Raw genomic sequence first — 17920 nt, 5'->3', positions numbered from 1 at the left:
TCCATTCTACCTTTTATTGTAAAAAAACTGGAATGGGCTGCTAACTCAAACAAGAGAGCCTGGAAAAGGTCAAATGAGTGTAAAATCGGCTATCAATCATCAAATGGTGACAGAATTAGAAGGCTTGCTTTTGTGACTAAGATTGAAATTGAAACATGAAATATCACCACATGAATTCTCTAAGATTCACAATGAATGTGGTTGGAGTAATAACGGAAGAACTAACAATTTTAAAAGGATTATGTTGCATTTGATTCTAATTTCCAAAGGGACACATTCTTTAACCATAGGAAATGACTCAAATGATAATGGGGTGGCGATAGTGTGCTGTTCTGAACTTATCCAAATGCAGAATTTTGAAAACAATTTTATTTATTTGATTTGTATTATCTTTGGCTGTGCTGGGTCTTTATTGTTGTTCAGGACTTTTTCTCCAGTCGCTGCAAGTGGGGGCAGCTCTCTAGCTGAGGTGCACTGGCTTCTCATAGCGTGGCTTCTCCTCTGGCTAAGCATGGGCTCTAGAGCATGCAGGCTTCAGGAGTTGTAGCTCCCAGGCTTTAAATGCTGGCTCAGTAGTGATGGTGCATGGGCTTAGCCACTCCACATCATGTGGGATTTTTCTGGGCTCAGGGATGGAAACTGTGTCTCCTGCCTCGGCAGGTGGACTCTCCACCACTGAGCCACCAAGGAAGCCTCGAATGCAAAATAGTCTTGATAAACATCTAAAAAGAAGCCAAGGCCTATTCTTGAAGCAATTCATAAATTTCATTACAAAGATAGTATACCTTTTCAATTTGGTGTAGTGCTTATATTTTTAAAATTTATAAATAATTGTTCTGATTTGTAAATTATAGGTGCTATTTTTAGAAATGAATTTGTTTTAATTCCATTTACTTTTTGGCTACATTTTAATCTTCAGACTCGCTTTTTTTTTTTTCCCCAGAAAGCCTGCCAAATAATACTCCTTTAGGTTCCTAATTTATCATGTATTTAAATAGGCTTTCAAAAAATAATTCTATAAGTTGTCATTTCTTTTGCTGTGGATTAGTTCAAATTTGCTCTTATTTTTCATTGCTTTTAAAAGTCACAAAAATAGATCTCTGCCATCATTTAAGGGCTGAAAGCAATGTAGCAGTCACAAATTTAGTGTTTTTTTTTTTTTTTAACACTCATGTTATCTGTGGACTATTCAGAATAATTGTTTTTCCTTCCACTCTCTTCTGCAAAGTTCCTTTTCTTGCCACACTACATTTCCAAACCTTCATTGTGGGAAGAGAAGTTTCAATCTAATGATTGAATGGAATTTGTAGTGTTATCTGTATGGTTTGGTCTCCTACTCCTTTGTTCTTAAAACTTTGGCAATTAAATTTATTTAATTCTTTGCCAGGTGTTGAGACTATTACCAAACTCAGGTTTGGCTGCTTGCCCCTCAAAAAATGATAATTTAGAGGCAAGTGTTGGTAGAAAGGAAAGGTTGCTTTAATCAGAAGGCTGAGAATCTGAGTGGGCTCCTGTATCCAAAACCAATTCTGAAAATTCTAGTTCATGGAGAGTTTTTAAAGGGCAAAGGGAGAAAGAATCTCAGTGTATTGTTAAGGCAGGAGGTTAGATTCTGTTTCAGTCTCCATTACATGCAGACTGACTCCTCACTATCTTTCTTCAGATTTTATCTAGACTGCATGATATGCCTGTGGGATTGCTGAGGAGATTTTGAGGGGTGGAGAGCTAGTCATTCTTTAACTACTTAATTCTTCATCCTCACTTCTTTTAATCTAGGAAAATAATCCACAGGTTTGGTAAGGCATGGCACGCATTCAGTAGAGCATAAATCAGCAATTAGGCTAAATTTCGTAGTGATCTAATTTCTATAGTTAGGTTCTTCTAAGGTTAAAGGGGAATAAACAGGAAAGGGCAAATAGCAAAGGGGCAAAAGAGCTGCTTTCAAGATTTTCAAGGTCATCTGAAAGGATCTTTTCATATATGGATAACAACTCATAGCATTTGACTGCTTATCATATCATAATATCTTTGGCTTAGCAATTGCTTTGTTACTCAGCAGGCTCAGAGAAAAAATTTTTGATCATTGGTGTTGTCCACAGGCATGCAATCTGTAACAGCAATAGAAATATTGGAAGTTGAAAAGCAGCTGTAAATAGAAGTACGAGATAAATTATTGTTACTCTCATAACAAAAGTAAAGAGCTAAATTAGCTGATCCAGGAGAAAATCAGAACTTCGTGCTTAAGGTTATAATTTTGTATTTCATGGAAGTTGAGAGGTAAACAACAAAATCTTATGTGCAAACTAATAGAAAAATAGAGAAGGCCCAGAAAATAGAAGTTACTATTAAAGTCTGTGATTTATAGATCTGCCAGAGGGGACTCTAAGAGTCTCGATTTCAGTGAAATTATTTGAAAAATCTATTCAGAGATGTGCTATGTCGAGGGCCAGGGAAGAGTAGAATAAAATTGATAGAATCCTTCATCTTCACATGCTCAACATATGACTTAAAGGCTCAGTAAAAGAGCAGTTGGCAGTAATTTAAGTCCATGATATATAAAGGAAGCCGTGTTACTGTTATGAGTCCTCATTAAAACTGACTAAAATTCACAGTCAGATTAGGCAAGTTCAGTTTGTTCAGTATGTATGCATATTGATTATAGTGCTCTTTTTGACACTGCAGAGGGAAAACAATCAAACTTGGAGAATGCCGTGGACCTTGGACTTTATGTTTATAGATCCAATTTTCTTTTCATTACACCCCCTTTTCATTGTTTTAGTCTTGATCTGTAAGATGAATGGATCAAATAAAGGAATGCTTTGTGGGTATGGATTACCAAAAGTAAAAAAATAAAAAGAAGTAAGAAGATGAAAAGCATAATTTGTTAAGGCATGAGCAATATATGTGCTGTGGTAATAGAGCGTGGCTCAAATGTGACAACAGACCTTTGATAATTACAAATACCTAATATAGTGTGCTATTTCAGCCTGGCTGAGTCTGAAACATGCATCAGAGCATCTTACATCACTGGCCGTGGTTGGAGGAGTCTAGGTCACTTTGTCAGTTGTAGCTCTTTAATGATAATAAATTCATTAGTCCACTAAGACTTAAGTGAGAATTAGAAGTAGTCACAAAATTATACTATTTCTATGGTCTTCAAGTTTTTAAAGGGCTCTTAGAGGTAGCTGACAGAGAAGGCAATGGCATCCCCACTCCAGTACTCTTGCCTGGAAAATCTCATGGACGGAGGAGCCTGGTGGGCTGCAGTCCATGTGGTCGCTAAGAGTCGGACACGACTGAGCGACTTCACTCGCACTTTTCACTTTCATGCATTGGAGAAGGAAGTGGCAACCCACTCCAGTGTTCTTGCCTGGAGAATCCCAGGGATGGGGGAGCCTGGTGGCTGCCGTCTACGGGGTCACACAGAGTCGGACACGACTGAAGCGACTTAGCAGCAAGCTAGGGGCATTGTGTTAGCTACATAAGCAGACTACAAATAAGCCATAAAGCCCAGTCAAGACTGAAACAACAGACTATCTTGCTTGAGAAATAAAATCTGAAGAAACAGTAAAGAGCAATTCAAATCTCTGAGATCCAGCCTATCACTGCCTAGAATATACTGACCATCATTAAATGTTGAGTAAGACTCACTCTTTCATTCATTCATTTGAGGACTGAAAACAGCACTGGAGTGGGCATAAAAGTACATACTTCCTTGCAGGGAGAAGGTTGCATAGGGGTCGGCAAGAAGGACCTTTCAATAATCTCTATTTAACTCAATTGCACTTGGAAATTAGTATGAAAAAGAAAGAATATACATGTACAGGAGGAAAGATAGTTTCCTCTGATTTCTTGACTAAGACCCTGTAATAAAAGAATAACAAAAGAAAAACAAGTTTATTAATGTGTACAACTCATATATTGGGGGTAGGAAATAGCAACCCACTTCAGTATTCTTGCCTAGAAAATTTCATGGACAGAAGAACTTGGTAGATTACAATCCATGAGATTACAAAGAGTCAGATACAACTGACTGGGAGCAAGAACCACTTGTGTATACCTAAAAGATCCAGGAAAAACTGACTAATGCTCTGGAGTGGTTTAGAACTCAACCTTGAGTATCATTTTAAGCCAAAGATAAAAGAAAGAAAGGTGTGTATTTGAGGGAGGCCAGTTATGGAGAGGTTACTAGGAAAAGCTTGATAAATAAGGATAAGGTTTGTTAGGAAGACTTAAGCAGGTGCTTTCTCTATTGATAAGATTCCCTTGTGACAACTTATAAGCCTGCTCAGGCATGTTGTAAAGCCGCTGGAAAAGTAACTTGGAGCAAGTTTTGTGAATGGAAATTTAGTGCTCAAGTCACATTCTGCTTTAAAAAGTTGTAAGAAATACAGATGACTTAAAAAAAAAAAAAGATTCCCTTGTGACTTTAGAATCATCCATCTCTTTCTGGTATAGAGAGGGAGATGCCTTTACAAATGAAGATTTGATTTATACATGTAAAATTCTCTTTCAAAAGGGTATTTTCTACTTCTTTGCAGATCTTTTCCTATTGTGCTATTTCTCAAAATAATGTATTATGCCAAAGAGGTATATTTTGGGGTGGAATATTCTTATATCCTTTATAGAAGATTATTGTTCTTCCCTGGTAGCTCAGACATAAAGAATCTGCCTGCAATGCAGGAGACCTGGGTTCAATCCCTGGATCGAGAAGTTCCCCTGGAGAAGGGAATGGCTACCCACTCCAGTATTCTTACCTGGAGAATACCATGGACAGAGGAGCCTGGCAGGCTACAATCCATGGGGTTGCAAAGAGCTGGACATGACTGAGCTTAATTAAATTAAACTTACTTATATAGGTCATTATAATCTAGAAGAAAATTTAAATTGCACTTATATGTGTTAATTTAATTAATTTTGTATTTTTTTTTTTTTTTGGAATTTTCAGGAAAAGTGTACGAAAGTGTTAAGCAGTTAATGAATACAAATACTTTCCCCCCTCATTTTTATGTTTGTGCCACAATCAACTTTTTGAAAGATGTTAGTTTGGTTTTCTTCAGTTGTTGTTGTTTAGTCACTAAGTCATGTCCAACTCTTTGGGACCCCATGGACTACAGCTCACCAGGCTTCCCAGTCCTTCACTATCTCCTGTGTGTGTGTGTGTGTGTGTGTGTGTGTGGTAGTTGCTCAGTCTTGTCTGAGTCCCTGCAACCCCATGGACTGTAGCCTGCCAGGCTTCTCTGTGTGGGATTTTTCAGGCAAGAATTCTCCAGTGGGTTGCCATTCCCTTCACCAGGGGATCTTCCTGACCCAGGGATCAAACCCAGGCCTCCAGCATTGCAGACAGACTCTTTACCATCTGAGCCACCAGGGAAGCCTCAAAGTTTGCTCAAACTCATGTCCATTGAGTCTGTAATGCTGCCTAATCATCTCATCCTCTTCCACCCCCTTCTCCTCTTGCTTTCGATCTTTCCCAGCATCAGAGTATTTTTCAGTGAATCAGCTCTTCACATCAGGTGGCCAGAGTTTTGGAGCTTCAGCATCAGCATCAGTCCTTCCAGTGACTATTCAGAGTTGAATTCCTTTAGGATTGATTAGTTTGATCTCCTTTTCTTCAGTAGAGTCCCCCAAATTATATGAGTATTAGGCCTCATAAAATTTATTCATCCCTTATAAATATTTAGCAATAATAATCAAAAAATACATTTGGTTAAGAGATATGAACTCTTAGTTAACCAGATATAAATTAAGTTTTTGGCATAGTTTTCTATTAAGCTTGTGATAATGAAACTATAATATTGACCCAGAAATGACAAAAGTGCCACTATAGCTAACAGGGAAGTTAGTTGTTAGGGTCATTAGCTAATTGGAAAAATGTCATAAAAATGGAAATGTTATGAGTATCACTGGATAATCATGTATAGCTTACCACATATTTGCATGAAAAGTCTCAGTATAGGTAAACTCATACTGATATCTATTAAAGTATAATTATTTGAACTCCTCAACATCATCTTATCTTTAAAAACTGACTTTTATAATTTTCTATCATCAGGGCTCATCAAAACTCAAAGGTCAGTGCCTTTGAAATAACTTAGGAGATTTGACAGAAATTCTCTCATAATAATTTTCTAGAAATGAATAGTTTCCCAAAGAATTGGTCTATAATCATATTTTCCTAGACAGTGTATGGTATGATGTATACATTTTTTAATAGTGGTAAACACATTGGGCTCTAACATGAGGCTGATACTTATATTATCTTTTTTATATCATTATTTTGAGCTTATAGTGCTGTGATTTTTGATTAATGCTATGTTTGGAAAAATAAATCTGCATTTACAGAAGTGATTCTTTCATCCAACCATGTCTCCCTACAATTGTTCTAGTCTTCAAATTCCGCTTCTCAAAGACTTCCCCACTGACCCTCTTTAACTCTCTCTCTCTTCTGAAATCTTATATTACTTATTGCTTTACAAATACTCTTTATAAATTATTCCTCACTGCTGTCTAAATCTTTCATTTTTCAAGTCTAATCTCCCCAATTAGCTTTTAATCTCCATCAAGACAGGGTCTGTGTCTTTTGACTTCTTCGTAGTGCTCACAGTAATATGTAAGTAATTAAGATTTAATGTGATTGAATTTAATTTAGTTTGATGTAGATTCCAATGGATTTTTTTCCAATTAGATGGTGTGAGATTTTTAACTGTTAAAAATATGTAACTATTACTAATTTCAGCCCATTAAGTATAAAGCTTATCCAAAAGATGAGCTAAGACTTGTTATGTTTTGCAGTCTTGAGATATACTTCACAGGCTCTTCATCTAATCACTTTTATATTCATCTTTTACAAATCCCAGCCATAAAATATAACATGCCATTGGCTCAGCTTGGATTTATTAGAAATCCTTGTTCTACAAGAAACCATGTATTTATATATTCATGAAAAACATATCATTAACTATAGAAGAAAGGACATATTGATAAAAATTTAAATACATTATTCAAGAAAAGAGATAATAAGTGTATCAGGCCAGATTTTAGTACTGAAGAGAGGGGATAACTTCTGGATGAGGGGGGATCTGATTAGTGGTGTCTGCCCCTCTCACAATTTGACTACTTTCTTCAAACATTTTAAAAAATATGTATGTATATTTAAAGTCATTTAAGGGTTAAATAACCAGTTTGTTGAGCTGTATAAGTTTAACTGCTTAAAAAAAATGAAACAGCTTTATTTTTCTTCAGTCACTATCATTAGCTGTGCTGTAACATATCTCTTTTTCTGGTTCCTTAAACAATAGTTGAGAGAGATTCCTTAGTCCCAGTCAATCTCACTTACTATAAACAGTGAAGTTAGAAAATTGAACCATAAACTCTTTTTAAATCTCATCTCTGGGACTTCTCTGATGGTCCAGTGGTTAAGAATCCACCTGCTAGATGAATGGATAAGGAAGTTTTGGTACATGTACACAATGGAATATCACTCAGCTATAAAAAAGAACACATTTTAGTCAGTTCTAATGAGGTGGTTGAAACTGGAGCCTATTACACAGAGTGAAGTAAGTCAGAAAGAGAAACCCCAATACAGTATATTAACAAATATACATGGAATTTAGAAAGACAGTAATGACAACCCTATGTGCAAGACCACAAAAGAGACACTTGTGGAAAGAATAGACTTTTGGACTCTGTGGGAGAAGGTGAGGGTGGGATGTTTTGAGACAATAGCATTGAAACATGTATATTACCATATATAAAATAGATGACCAGTGCAAGTTCCATGCATGAAGCAGGACAATCAAAGCTGGTGCTCTGGGACAACCCAGAGGGATGGGGTGGGGGAAGAGGTGGGGGGAGGGATGCAGGATGGGGGATACGGGTACACCCATGGCTGATCATGTTGCTGGATGGCAAAAATCACCACAATATTATAATTAGCCTCCAATTAAAATAAATAAATAAATTAAAAAAAAAGCATACACCTGCCCAATGCAGCGGACTTGGGTTTGATCCCTGGTCTGAGAAGATTCCATATGTCTCAGGGCAACTAAGCCTGTGGGCTGCTTCTGAGCCCGAGGGCTGAAACTACTGTGCTCTGCGACAAAAGAAGCCGCAATGAAGAGTAGCCCCAACTTGCGGCAACTAGAGAAAGTTCATGTGCAGCAAAAAAGACCCAGCATCAGCAAAAAAGACCCAGCATCGTCAAAAAATAAAATAAGTTAAACCTCATCTCCTCACCTCTACTTGTTGCAGAACAGATTCCTGGCTCCAGTACCTGAAGGGAAAGCTGAGGAGCACAGCTTTGGAATACATCCATCACCTCCCTCTTCCAGGTCCAGGTTTGTTTTTTTTTTTTTTTCCTGTCAGGAATTGAAGATTCAGTTTAGGGGACAAGATTATTCTCATCATTTTAGAGGGAAGAGATAAAGTATCACCCCCCCCTTTTCTTTTTTGCAATAAAACTTTTCAGAGTAGTTGGCAATTGGATGAATAATTATGCTAAAAAGATAGTCCAAGTCCTAGCCCCTGGCACCTATAAATGTGACCACATTTGGAAAGAGGGTGTTTGCAATGTAATTGAGGATCTCAAGATGAGATCATTCTAACTTTATAGGATGGCCCCTAAATCCAATGATGTGCATCCTTATAGGAGAAAGAAAAGGGGAAGACACAGAGACATACCCAGAAGGATGTCATTTAAAGATGGTGAGAGAGATTAGTTTTATATCTGCAAGTCAAGGAACTTCAAGTATTGCTGGCAGGAGAGAGAGACAAGGAATGAATGCATTCTTCCTCAAAGCTCAAAGGATTCTGATTCTCTTTCTCAAAGCTTCCACAAGGAACCAACACTTCAGAAACTTTGATTTTGGACTTCTGGACTCCAGAACTGGGTGGCAATAAGTTTCTCTTGGTATACGTCATCTAGTTTGTGGTAATTTGTTACGACAGCCATGGGAAACTAATGCAGACTTGTTCTTGATGCCTGTGTGTGGCAAAAGTTTGCCCTGTTGGAGTGTATTTGCAAATTCTTAAGATAATTCTAGGCCATCTTCCACTGTTATTTCCCAAATCTGAAAGGTTAGCTTCAAATTCAAATTTCCCTCCTAGTCTTAACCCCTGTAGCAGTCAGAATATTCAAAAGTTTGTGCTGCTCTCATCTTGCCTTGAGGTCAATCCTCATCTATGGCTTACTGAGAAGATAGCTAAGACGTTCTGTTGTATTCCACTGATCTCTAAGAAACCACGCATTTTCAACATGACAAACTCTGAAAACAGGTTGCTCTAGTCCTTTCACTTCTGTACCTGTCCCTAATTTTATTGTCTTGCTTTGAGGAGTCTAGTGCCTAATAGCCAACTGAGCTGGGAATGGTATGCCAGCTCTTTTTCCTGCAGGACAGTCATTTCTAGGGTACTGCATAATTTCAGATTTTTTGAGAAGTGGCACCTTCTTCCCTGTTGTGGTGGTGGAATTGATAAAATTTCTCTAAGAACTTATTGGTTCTACAAGAAAAAAGTAACCTGCTATCTTTCTCTCTCTTACTTCATATGGACCCACCCTCCTTCTTAGACTTGGGAAGAAGATGGAACAACAGTTTGTGGTGGTTGAAACTGGTTCTCCAAACTCATAATTAACTCAGGAGTGTGGGTGATGGTAGACAGTGTCTGCCCTCAACTGTTGACCAGCCCTCCTTAGAATGCAGGGTAGTTAGTGCTTCTTCATCTTCAACTTTGGATGCTGTGATGTGGGGGGCACTGGGAACCATTTTACTCAATAAATTACATGCACTTTACATGAAATCTCTCCATTAGTTATATAATGTGTGTGGATTTAAATCTTTAATGTGAAAAAACAGCAAGATTTGCTTTTACTATTTATTTGATATCCAATTGAACTCTTCAGTTTACTTCTTTGTAAAATAAGAGAATTGGACAAAAATTAGTTATTTCTTACTCAAGTGATTTTAGGAGATAGAAGGGGAAATAAACATACAAAGTCATTGTGAATGGGGGCTGTGACCAATTATAAGTGTCAGTACTTACCTCATATATTAACATTGTTTGCAAGACAGTTTTTATCCTCTGGAGAGCCTTAAGTGGCCATTCCACATTGAATTGTCCATGCATCTGTTTCCATACATCTAGGCTCTTTACACAATCTGAGAGCATTTTTCTTTCTTGTCATAACGATTGAAAGTGGAAGATACTAGTCTCTTTGAGTGAGAAAGACCAGAAATATTATATATTCAATTCTCCTTTGTTCCACGTGATTTTCAAATGACTAACAAGGCATTCATGTGGGGGACATATTTGCTCAAATTTATTCAAATTGAAACTCAATTCTGTTTTTTTATGGAGAGAGATATAGATAAAGACTTCTTGCATAATTTTATAGAGATCCTTTACCAGAAATATACATTACTGTGAATTTTGAGGGATTATTGCACTTTATTTTGTTTAAAATCTTATCCAGGATTATTTAGTATCAGTCACTTTTTGACAAAATCGTTTCTGCAACAGCAAGCTATTCATAGAATTTGAGTCCCCAGTGCTTCATACCTGAATCAGGTAGCATTTGTCGTTTAGCATTTATGAAGTTATATGGACAAAGGCCAGCATCTGCCTATTTCATGAAACCTTATGTAGTTATGCCTAGGAGTGTACATAATGATCTTTAGATTTTTTTCTAATAAAGTGGTTTCTTATTATTTATATGTAAATAGCAGATATGAGTTTGAGTAAACTCCAGGAGTTGGTGATGGACAGACAAGCCTGGCATGCTGCAGTCCATGGGGTCACAAAGAGTCGGACATGACTGAGTGACTGAACTGAACTGAAAGAGCAGACGTTATATAGATTTTTAGAAAAAACAAACAAACAAAAAAAAACTACATGTAGTTAGATTTTCATATCCATGATCTTAACTTTTATGTGATAAAGCAAATATTGCAAATTGTTTGCTGTAAAAAGGGAAAATTGGTTTGATAAAACTTATCTACACCTATCTTCAGAGAGCTAAAACATTTCAAAGGTCTTCAGAATTCTAGTGTACATGTATATATATGTATATGGATCTTCACTTATTCCCTGTACATGTTCAATGTCCTTTACCATGCCATTGTCCTCACACTATGAAATTCTTTTTGGAGTCACCAGGAGTTCAAAATAGTCTATTTTAAAATACTGTATTACTATTTAAAGTGTGTGTGTGAAAGTCACTCAGTCGTGTTTGACCCCATGGGCTGTATAGTCCCTGGCATTCTCCAGGCCAGAATACTGGAGTAGGTAGCCTTTCCCTTCTCCAGGGGATCTTCCCAACCCAGGGATCAAACTCAGGTCTCCCGCATTGCAGGTGGATTCTTTACCAACTGAGCTATCAGGGAACTTTAACCTGATACCAGCTTCCAGATAGCCTATTCATTTGATGGTTTCCTGAATAGAAGCAGTTTTTCAATTTTCATTTTAATATGAGAGAAGTATAGCTTCCTAAATATTGTCTATGGTTATTTTTAGATTTTTTACAAAATTCTTTATTGCCATGATTACAATATTTATAAAACTGAGGAGTTTTAAAATTCAAACTAATAAACTGGAAACTCAGTATTAAATGGCAAAGTATTTTCAGCATTGTAATGAGAAAGGATCATTTTATTTCCAAATCCTTTTTCTTTCTAGCTGAATTTATAATTAGTGGGCACATGTTAAAAATAGGTAAGAATATTAATGAGCTATTGATAGATGTCTCATAGAATGAGGTCAAATATTATTTATATATATATACATATATATGTGTTTGTGTGTGTGTGTGTGTATATATATATATATGTTACAGAGAAAATTCTCATTATTCTAGATAATTGTCATTTGTCACAGAAAATGTCCATAGAAATTACAGGTGGCATAAAATTACAAGAAGCTATTTATCTGATCTCTCCGCTTTCTGTTATTTACTCCCTTTTGTCTGTAAATGTATCTTCCCATTTGCTCACATCTTTACTTCCCTTTAATTACAACTAAAACATACAGAGACCAATTTCTACTACAATTTTAAACTAAAATCTGAGGATTCCTCAAACATGTGATGAGTTCTTGATAGAGTTGAAAGTTAATGGAGATGTAGTCAGTAATAGAAAGTGTCAGAGAAGCTTTATATCTCTTATTTCTCTCCATTCTGCAATTATAAAATAGATAATTCACATTTTTAAAAATTCACATATTTGTTTTATTTATTAAGTTGGACAACAAAAACAAAGTGATTTTAGGATAGGCATTTCTATATCTTCTTTCTCCCTAGTATTTTCATTGTTTTTACATTATTTTCACTTCTTTCATAAAGTTATAGATATCTGTGATATAATGCATAAATTTGGAGATTGAAATAAAACCCAGGTTGACACTAATATATGAGCAGAAGTATAATCCAGAAAGAATACCTTTATATTGTTCATAATGGTTTCTATTTTGTGCTGTAATTATTAAGGGAATCTGCTAACAGAAGATTGTTTGGCAGAGAATGTGTTCTGTAACACACAAATTGCTCCTCAAGGTAGAAACCTAGCTTGAAGGAACCTATAATTGTCATGTCCTTGAGGGGTGCTTAATCTCGAGTTCATGGCTGAAATTGTATGCAACATTTTAAACATTCTTCTGTGTGTGTGGGTGTATTTGTATTTTTTGTAAGTGTGGGGTGGGGTGTGGCCTATTTAGTATTTTCAGACTCTCAAATATGATGGCCCATGACCCTCTACATCTTAAGATTGCTGAAATCTCAGCTTTCTGCCTCTAGATAATTTACAGGAAAATATTTATTTTCCCCTCTATTTTCAGTATTTCACTGAATAAATAAATTATCCTGCCCTTTAATTGATGAAGGTGATACATTCGTTTGGTCATTAAAATCCGCTAATATTATTGGCTTTAACAGGCTTTACTCAAATAAAAGCTAGTTCCACTTCATTTTTAAAGCCATTAAGCTTTATCCAAGTAACATTCCTGAAAGCTGTACATTTCATTTGTGCATCCTAATGATTTAATTTAGTAACTTAATAAGCTTGTCTCCAGTCAAAGATAAAATGGCATTTATCTAGACTCTGGGGTATGTGTTAGGACTGAATTCTTCCTGCTTTAGTTTCAAAGGAGACTCGATTTTGATATCAGATACCAAAGTGAGTGTGAGACAAATCTACCCATGAAGATTTTCAAAGAAACTGATTAAGAACCTACTCTTTTATTTCTTGAACATCTCATGGACTTGGACATAATGAAGATGGTCACAGTGTGAAGAGAGGATCTTATGAAAGGGATTAGTAAAGAGGTTTCTCTGGAGCTGTTGCACTGCTTGGCTGTTCCATCCTCTTTTGAGCAAGAGGCTTTAGGCAGGGGGTTACTCTCCAATCCCAAGCTTGAAGAGGGCAGGCTCCTAGACTCACAATTCTTGTCCTTTGAAATAGTCAGGAAACTGACTATTTGTGCTTGACCAAAACAAAGCAAGGTAAAGCAGAATGAGCTCTTGAGTCTCTTCCTGCTCAAGAAATCCAGAGGAGGAGAGAAGGTCCTATTAACTTTGGTGAGTGCACTGGGATAGGCCCACCCTCTCCAATCTTGCCAAGGAAAAAGAAGGTATGATTGTTTCTGGTGAGTCAGATGTGAACCACTCTATGAGGATTTGGTGGGGGGTGGGGTGGGAAGTGTCCACTTAGATATCAGGAGGAAGCAATAAGGGCTGGAAGTATACTCTGGAAGCTCTGGGTCTGGGGCTGAGTCATAAGTCCACATGTAGTAGAGACAGATAAACCAAGGACAAGGGCATTTCAGGCAAGAGGAGGAGCATGGAAGCATTCTGAAGCTCATAAAAGAAGATTATGAGAGGAGTTGGCTTTGCTTATCAGCTAGGTATGCTGAAGTCACTGAGAGATTTACCCATCTATTTCACCCAGACAGCACAAAGTCACACAGTCAAGCAAATCTGGTGAGAAGCTAAACTGCAGCTTGCAAATAAAGAGAGAAGCTAATAGAGAAGTGGTGCTTACCACCCTGATCCAGCTTCCTTGAGCTTTCAGTTTGTGGAAGAAAGAGATTTCAAGCAACATCAGGATTGAACTGTTTTGAGTATCTGATACTAGATATGCTAATTACTGAAATAAAATGTATTTGTAAACCAAAGTGACCATATTGGGATTTACTCCCCTTAAATGTGCAAAAAGAAAAACTTGGGACCTACTTCCATCCACATCTTGCTACAGTGAGATGGTCTTTATTATAGAAAGTTTGAAGGGATGGTGGGAGAGCAAAAGAAAGTTGTGTTTTATTTATCTCTTAGGTTCTGTTTGTTCATCATAGTAGTTATGCTGCTGACAAGGAATTCAGGCCATTAGTACTTCTTGAAACTGATTCTTTTTTTGTGCAACGTACTATTTTTTTTTTTTTTACAGTGCCATAGATGAATAGATGGGTAGAATCTAATAGTACTTAGCTTTCAACAGATATGTTTTATTCTCCATTATTTTCACTATTATTCAATAAACATAAGCCATGTATGCTTTATCCTTGATACCTATGCCATACTGTTTCAGGTTATGATATAGTTCATTTCCAATCTTGATTCTCAGAAGAACATAATCACTTACGTTAGTGAGAGTGTGCCATCCAGGGTCAGTTCATGACTCCACCCAACTATGTCTCCCACCTCACTGGCTGGAGATGAGAAAACTCTGACTTTTAGAGACAGACTGTCTGAAAGTCATAATGTAAAACTGCTTTCTAAACTAATTCAGCTAAATCACATTTAATATCAGATTTTAGTGACTTTCTCATGACTGTTTGTCAGCTCTCCAAGCTCCCACAGGAAAATTTAATTAATTGTTCCTCCTTTAGTGGCTTGTTTTTGGTCAGATCCCTTTCGTTAGAGTACCGTTTCCCCACACCCCGCTACACACACCATGGCAGAAACGTTGTCTGAGATTCTACTATTGTTAAATGTAGCCCAGTATCATTTAAATATGTTACCTTGATGATGGTGATGTCACTCAGGTAGTTGGCCTACAAGGAACTAGCACAATTTCACTTATCTCATTTTAATGGGTCCCCTTGGCTTTGAGGCTATAAACTAAAATACCACTGCGGTCTCCTCCAGCAATCTCGAACTTAATTATTCCACTCCAGGAAGCTGTCTGATGGCCCTGCAGAGACCTGCTTTTTCTCTCAAATGCAGTCCCTTATTGTGTGGCCAAATTACCTTTGTTTCTTTTTTTCTTTTTTTTTTTTAATTTATTTACAAACAGCATGGAAAAGTACTCCTCAGCACAACTTAATAGGTGATTAGCACAAATATGATTTCAAGAATTTAGATTGAGTATTTGTCAGGTATTCTTTTTATTCTTTCCCATGTAATCACTAAGACTTCTTACATACTATTCCAAGTACTGGGCATTGTGGGTAATGTGGTATAAATTGCTAGGAGAGCTGACTCAAATCTTTTCCTCTACTAAGTTTTGCTATTATTTATTAAGTTTCACAGTTCAGATGACACTTCTTATATGTCTATCTCTACCAATATCTTTTTTTTGCTGCTTTGAGCAAATTTAGTTTTCTAAGCTAAAATTTCTAACTGATTTTGCAGAAAACAGAAGAGAGACAGAGATACATTGCAGGAAAAAGAGTCAGAGAGGTCAGAGTTTTGCAGATGTTGTCATCTGCAATACGCATTTATCTATGAAAATGGAAATAGTCACTAACATATTTGACGAGTGATGGAAATTTTTTACAATTTCACATTTATAATATGAAATAATAGTAATGTGAATATTTTCACAATTTGAATAATAACAAAGAAAAATTCAGCTCATAGTCAAAAAGAAGACTGAACTGAAACCCAGAAACTCTATAATAACATACAAAGGAATGTTTGGACTCCATTCAATACTTTGTTCTATGAAGATTAATAGGAATCTTATTTCTTGCTTCTGTCTTGCAGTCTTTAAAGATAAAGGGGTAGCTCTGCATATGCTGTGCTTTCTACTAATAACATTTTCTTTCTATTGCTAGTCTTAGGCTTTGGGGAAGAAATGGTAAGGTGAGAGAGGAGAAAGTGTAAAAGCCTGTCTTTATTATACTTCATGTGTGCAAGTAGTTTTTAATTTTGTTCTTTTCAGCATAATGCTTTCATCTGTGCAAAAAATTAAGTGCATGAGAATTAATATGCTCCAGTCAATAGATGAAACAATAAAATATAACTGAAGAGAAAGGACCCCCATCATGCACATGCCTTATAGACATTTACTTCCCCATGTGGATGAAATATTTACTTCCCTGGATTGAAGCTTCACACAAAACAAGAATTAGATTTTCTTCATTTTGAGCTTGCAAGCCTACTTCACTTAACAACTGTGGAATTGAGAAAGAAAAACAGATGCAGGGACAGATAATATTTGGAAATAAAGCCAGAATGAAGTTGAATTCCACTTGTTTATTTTGGGTTTCGAAGAATGTGGAGAAAAAGAGATTGAATTTAAACACACTAAACCTACAAACACTTTTTCTAAAACTCATTTTAGTTTATCCTCCCTGAACAAACTGAACAATATTTATGAAACTCTGTCTTAGTCCCAATGACCACTTTTGAATTACCGGATGGTCAGGAGAGAATTGGTGAGCACATTAAAAATTGACAAGTCATTGCAGACAGAGCAGGTTGATGCAGGTTTCACATAATCTCTTGATTCAGCATGAAAGATTCCTTATAAAATGAGTTCCTATATTTTCTAGACACATTGAAAAACATATAGATATTGATAGATGTTATTTGCTTAGGCTTAGAGACAAACAAAAGCAAATATTGAGATTTTACTATTAAGAAATGCCAATTTAAATAATCTCCCTATGACCTAATATCAAATACTTTATGATTGAAGGCTATTACACCAAAATATAAAGTCTATATATTGTTACCACGTAAGTGAAACATATAGTTTCCTACTCAAAGGGAACAAACAGGTTAAAATGACACAATAGTCTTGACAAAACTTCGAAAATATTTAAATAAACCTACAGTTTGGGCTTTCATTTTGATCATAATAAATTTCACCCTTTTACAACTCTTGCAGAGAGATTATTTTCCATATTCAACAAAGTAAAACATATTTTAAGCAAGTATCTTTCTATTATGAGGACTGACTTAGTCAACAAATATTAATTAATGGCACTTGGTGCTGTTTGACTAGGTTTTTTTCACTCCTAGTCCATCAAACAGAAAAATTTTAGGGAGGACAGATACCATTTTGTCGTGTCTGAAGTTTCTAAAAATTTTAAAGAAATGAAATACAGAATTTCAAACACATACTCACAGGACACCTCCTAGGTTCTTGGAAGGGATGTGGAACAGTGTGGGTCCCAAACTTTAAGCTGTATTAGCCTCGTAGTTAAGCTTACCCTGGTCTCTTGTAATCTAACAGAAAGCACGATCCTCCTGTTCTGTGAATTGGTAACAAATGGCGGCAACCTGAAAAGGAAAAAAAAAAAACAAGAGAAAAGAATGCACTCTCCTTTGCTTTTCAGTACAGTGCTGAAAAAGGTTTTCCTCAACTTTCCAGCATCAAACTGTGATCAGTATGCTTTTCCCTACTTCTTTAGTAGGTTTATTACAGGGACACGTTCTCTGGGGGGTATCTATGCTCATTTGCTCAGTTATATCTAACTCTTTGTGACCTCAAGGACTGTGGTCTGCCAGGCCATTCTGTCCGCAGGATTCTCCAGGCAAAAATACTGGAATGAGTTGCTATGCCCTCCTCCAGGGACCCTTCCTGACCTAGGGATCAGACCTGCATCTCCTGCTTTGCAGGCAGATTCTTTATCACCAAGGAAGGACAATTGAGCTAACTGACAGGTAGCAGGAGGTGAATCCCACAGCATCAGAAAGTGCATTGTA

At 36.5% G+C, this 17920-nt stretch overlaps 1 pseudogene; it reads right to left on the bottom strand.

The window, feature by feature from the left end:
* The window catches only part of LOC110133977 (pyridoxal kinase-like), a 46896-nt pseudogene that overhangs the window by 24940 nt on the left and 4036 nt on the right, over nucleotides 1–17920 (bottom strand).

Source organism: Odocoileus virginianus, chromosome 29 (assembly GCF_023699985.2).
Source record: "Odocoileus virginianus isolate 20LAN1187 ecotype Illinois chromosome 29, Ovbor_1.2, whole genome shotgun sequence".
NCBI lineage: Eukaryota > Metazoa > Chordata > Mammalia > Artiodactyla > Cervidae > Odocoileus > Odocoileus virginianus.
Note: the sequence above shows the minus strand (reverse complement) of the source record. Positions and strands in the feature narration are given on the sequence as shown.